This window comes from Rhinopithecus bieti, unplaced genomic scaffold, assembly GCF_001698545.2.
Source record: "Rhinopithecus bieti isolate Rb0 unplaced genomic scaffold, ASM169854v2 scaffold_6979, whole genome shotgun sequence".
NCBI classification, from domain to species: domain Eukaryota; kingdom Metazoa; phylum Chordata; class Mammalia; order Primates; family Cercopithecidae; genus Rhinopithecus; species Rhinopithecus bieti.
In genome coordinates, this window is record NW_016805527.1 from 16,290 (window position 1) to 21,753 (window position 5,464).

The following is a 5,464-nucleotide window of genomic DNA, read 5'->3' on the forward strand; positions in this document are numbered from 1 at the left end:
TCTTTGAAGTTCTATCAAAGTGTGCACAACACTGCACCACATGCCAAATTGTCCCTCTGGAAGTCAAAGCATGAAGCCCAAATGCAAAGCAAAATATCTAGTCCCTGACTCCTCAGGAATGACATTAAATAAAAGGGATGCACGTAAATCCAAGGATGGGCATGAAGTCATACTACTACTAATAGTAGATATAAATTATTGAGCATAATGTGTCAGTCACTTAATGTCAGCAATCTCTGTATTCTCCACCCCTGATTTAGCAAATCCTACTCCTATTTACAAATGATTTGTTAAGTAATTTGTTCAAGGTTGCACAAGACCTATGACTGACCTAAGGTGTTTTAGGTGATCTATATGCATCATAATATCTCATGGAATTCCTATTTGTAGATAAGAAGACTGGGGCTTAAGGGATTTATGCAAATTACCTGATGTCATAATACTATAGTGTGAGGCCTAAACTTCTGAGCAGGTTTCTCTGTCCAATATGTGTGTACTCTGTCCACTGTAACAGCCCGTTTCCCAGGCTTCAAAATAAAGAGGATGCATTGTCTAGCCTAAAATAAATGTTCAGTTAAAAGGAAGGAAGGAATGCTTATAACTTTAGAGTGGGAAAAGTGCCAGTTTTTTCCTCTGCATTACCTCGATCATAGGATTGCATCCGTCTGAGTTGTTGGGACTATTTGCTTATATGTTTTTTCTGCCAAACCAGATTCTTTGAAGCCATTTTCTTCAAAGATTCATGTCTCACTCATCATTTCTCCAGAACTTAGAATAACGTCAGGCATGTGGTAGGTATGAAACAAATATTAATAGGTTGAGTTTGGTTTTATGTAGTCAAAACAATCCAGTTAAAATAAGTAGTAATTTTTAAATCACTATCAGATTCTATTTTTTAATATTAAATTCTACAGAATACCTTTGGGACACACAAAAATAGGTGTGGACTAAATGTGTAAGTAACCCCTTACAACACGATGAGCAGGTGCTATGCTCTAAGCGTTTCAGTGATCTCCACTGAAGAAACAAGTCTGAGAAGTGATGATATTAAGATACCCAAGAATGTAATTCTCCTTCAAGTTGGGTTCTTGAAGATCCACCATATGCCTCCTACTTCTCCTTATACTGAGGAGAGCTGGAGCGTGTCAGGACAAATGCTTCAAGAATAATGTTTTATGTGGGAATGGAGATCCAAAGATATCCTTCTTCATACACAATATTCTGTGAGCAACATGCCTTCTCTTTACAAGAGGTTTTATGAGAAAATCTTTATGGCCCTTCTTAGTTATGTGATTTTTAAGCCCTGCAAACTCTTTATGGTTATTTAGCACATACTCCAGGAATTAATCATGGCCTTTCTGAGGAAGGAAGCCCTGTTCCTAGTAGCAGTATTAGCTGGAACCCAGCTATGCTTAAGGTTTAGTGCCAGATCCTTGAGTTTCCATATTTACTTTCATTGTGGAATGATAAATTAGTGTGCTTTTAGAAAAGTTACAAATTATCCAAAGATTTTATTTTGGGAAAAGATTTTATATGAAGTAGTATATGTCTATTTAGAAGAAACCACCATTCTACATTATGTTTTAGCCTATTTCCTAAGTAAAAGCCATCAGTTTTGGAAACAGTGACTTCAAAATAATTGTTATTTACTCATTTATTTTTAACTTTTCAACACCTAAGTCCATTAATTAATACAGGAGCTATCAGTTCTGTTGCATACCGGAAACATAGCACAAAATGATGTTTTATAAGCAAGGCTCTCAGATAACTGTGGATTGAGTCATTTTATGCACTGGAACTGGTCAGTCACTGTGTGATCAAGAAAGTCTTTAGGTTTTAACTAGGTTAGCCCTCTAAATCCTCATCAGACAATTCAAGAAATTTCTCTTCTCCTGAATGGAGTAGACGAATACATTTTTTTTTTTTTTTTTTTTTCTGTTGCTTTAAGCAGCAGAGAATAATGATATGGTCGATGACAGGAAACGTTTGTAATATATTACACAGATGATCCGTCTATGTCAAAGAATAATCCGGAGATCATGTGATAATGACCAAGAGGTATGCAGGGTGACGAGAGGCTTTTATGCGAGGCTCTGAACAACGGAAACTTACTCAATTAGTTGGCAACAAAAATGCTTACTAAGTATTTTCCTCCACTTCACCAAAACAAATGGGAAAAGTAATTAGAAACCAAGCGAAGGCTTTGGGAGTAGGCTTTCATCTTCTAAATTAGAGCTTCAAGTAAACAATCCTGTTTGAATCCTGCAGCTACTGCAACTGGAACTGTTTTGGCTTAATGATTCAGTTAAGAGGATAAGCCTCTGTGCTCTCTGGTTCCTTGTTCTTTGTATCTTGACCCATTTCAGGAGCCGATTCCCACCTGGAATGCTACTCTCAGCCCTGAGGTGTTTATTCCTGGGTTGTCTGAAAAAATTTTTGACATGGTTACTTATTGATCTTCTTTTTCATTAATCAAAGAATATTTATTACTTGGCCAAGGGTTATATGACACTGAGCTGGATAATATGTAGTGATGAGGAAAGAATATGAAAATGAACCTATCCTAATTATTCAAAAAACTAATTGTGATAGAAGAGCTGGAGGCATTTGGCAACAGATACATTATTTCCACATGGTTTGGTAATTCTACACCAGATAGGAGCAGCTAGACAGTTCTGGTGGAGAACAGGTTAGGGAGGACTGGTGGTCAAAGATGAGTCCAGCCAGACATGGTGGCTCACGCCTATAATCCTAGTACTTTGGGAGGCCAGGGTGGGCAGACCACTTGAGGTCACGAGTTCGAGACCAGCCTGGACAGCATGGTGAAACCTCATCTCTACTAAAAATATAAAAATTAGCTGGGCACAGTGGCATGCACCTGTAATTCTAACTACTCGGGAGGCTGAGGCAGGAGAATTGCTTGAACCCAGCAAGCAGAGGTCGTGGTGAGCCGAGATCGTGCTACTGCACTCCAGCCTGGGCGACAGGGCAAGATTCCATCTCAAAAAAAAAAAAAAAAAAAAACAATAGAAAGGTGAGTCCATCCTGGGAGAACCACAGAGAAAATGGACACTCATCAGAGAGCAAATGGCCAGCATAGGTGAAGGCACCAAAGGGTTTAGAAGATGCAAGTGGAGCATTCTTCAGAGGTAAAGATAACAACGTCAGTAACAGAATCAACAATAATCTGAGTAATAAGGAATGTTTACTGGGGACTTACCATCTATATCTATTCTTCCATGTGATTATCTTAACCCTGTTATAAGGAGGAACAAAGGCTTAGAGCTGTTAGTAACTTGCTCCAAACACAGATTATTGAATGTTATGCAATGGATGACCAGATAAGAATTGTAAGAGATGTAATGGGTTAAGAATCCTTATGTGTGATTTTTAGAAAGTCTTCTTTCTGTATTGACTGAAGTGGAGCTCCCTTGCAGCAGGAAAACCATTGAAGGGTGTTGTCGTTTGTGCTGCTATAACAGATTATGAGTCTGGGCAATTTCTTTTTTTTGTGTCTTTTTTCTTCTAGTGTTTTTTTTTTTTTTTTTTTTTTTTTTTTTTTTTTTTTTTTTTTTTTTTGAAACGGAATCTTGCTCTGTCGCCCAGGCTGGAGTGCAGTGGTGTGATCTCAGCTTACTGCAACCTCTGCCTCCCAGGTTTGAGTGATTCTCTTGCCTCAGCCTCCCGAGTAGCTGGGACTACAGGTGCGTGCCAACGCACCCATCTAATTTGTGTATTTTTAGTAGAGACAGGGTTTCACCATATTGGTCAGGCTGGTCTTGAACTCCTGACCTCATGATTCGCCCACCTCAGTTTCCCAAAGTGCTGGGATTAGTGTGAGCCACCGCGCCTGGCCGAGTCTGGGCAATTTCTACAGGACAGGAATTTGTGTCTCACAGTTCTGGAAGTCTGGGATCAAAGGGCTGGCAGGTTTGGTTGTCTGATGAGGGATGCTGTCTGCTTCCAAGGTGGTGGCTTGTTGCTATGTCTGCTGGAGGGAAGGAATGCTATATCTTCAGGTTGCAGGAGGTGGAAAAGCAAGCGAATCCAATGCTGCAGGAAGCCTTAAGGGCCTTAATCTCATCCACAAAAGAGAAGCTTCTGTGGCCTAATCACCTCTTAAAGGCCCTACCTGTTAATACCATCACATTGGCAACATCTGAATTTTGGAGGGGAGACATTCAGACCATCGCCAAGGGGAGCATCAGTGCTCCAAATGGAGAAATGACTAGGGTTTATAAGAGCAAGTGAGTGACAAGGGTATGGAACAGGTGCATTGAAGAAGTAGGAGAGTGCTTAGCAAATGATGGGCCATATAGAATAAACGGCAGGTAATAGCTCAGAGCTAGTTCTCAATTTCCCAAGGACTCATTTACCATTTCTACTAGAGAAGGACTTCCAGGTCATCGAATTAAGGAATCTAAGTCAGAGAAAATAATGTAATTTGTCCACAATGTAACAAAGGGTAGCAGAGCGTTAACTAAACACTTTGGAATGAGACAAATCTGGACCTGAAACCACGCTTGGTTTGTGCTTGGGCAAGTTAATATTCAGTTACATTTTATATAAAATAGGAGCGGCATGCCAGTCTAACATGGCAAAGTATAAGAAGGCTGCACAGCGCCCACAGGGCAGTCACTTTTGCTGCCATGATGGATACGGCAGGACCAGGAGCCAAACCCCTGACGCTCAGGTCCTTGCTCCTCAGCACAGAAAGTTGCCCCGATAGCCACCCAATGCTACTTGGAATTTCAGAGCAAGGACTTTCATCCAGGCTAAATTCATGATATAATCCATTTCAGTGTGCTGCTTTCCCTAGAGAACTTATAATGCAATCATAGTCACTTATGTTAAGTGAACAATACAAAACTCCTGAGTCCGAGGTTGTCTGAAGGAAGCAATCTGTAAGAAGTTTCTCTTTCCAAAGTCATGGCATCTAATTATTTCAGGCATTCTCCTTTATGCTCGATTCAAGGCAGTCAATTTGCCATTATTTCCTTTACGTTTCAGTTAACGAGTGCTGAGGGATTCCAGCTCCCAGGGCTATTCAGCTTGAGTCATCGAATCCATCTTGGCACCAGTCAGCCTGAGTTTCATGCGTCACTGAGCAGATTCACAAAGCCACAATGCAATCTTTTTGTCTTTTTAGGGTATGTAATAGAGTGCCTTCTCAGCAATAGTTGGAGGAAAAGAGGCAATGACTTAAATCCTGCTCCTAGTACATAGGAAATACAAGAAAAATGTACGTAATTCAGAGGTACTGAGTATTAAAGAGATGAAACGGCATTTCTGAAATTAAATCGTTGAAAACCATTGAAAGCAAGAAAATACATGTAGGGCCGATAAACTCAATGCAGCTTCAAGTTTTAGTCTTATTGTTTTAACCAATGCATTTAAAATAACCTCTTAAGTTGTTATTTAAGTCTTCAGGGATTTTTTTTTTTTTTTTTTTTTTTTTTTTTTT

The 5,464-nt window shown here is 39.7% G+C and overlaps 1 protein-coding gene across 3 annotated transcripts in view; it reads left to right on the top strand.

Moving 5' to 3' along the window:
• The first annotated feature begins 488 nt into the window (after positions 1 to 488).
• Positions 489 to 5,464, top strand: part of PXDNL (peroxidasin like) — a 381,495-nt gene continuing 376,519 nt past the window's right edge. For 2 of the 3 annotated variants that reach the window (XM_017872754.1, XM_017872752.1), the window contains exon 1: positions 489 to 791. The gene's annotated coding sequence lies outside the window, so the exon portion shown is untranslated. Of the gene's footprint in view, positions 792 to 5,149; positions 5,243 to 5,464 lie in introns of all 3 variants that reach the window. The other variant, XM_017872753.1, reaches the window with a different exon arrangement.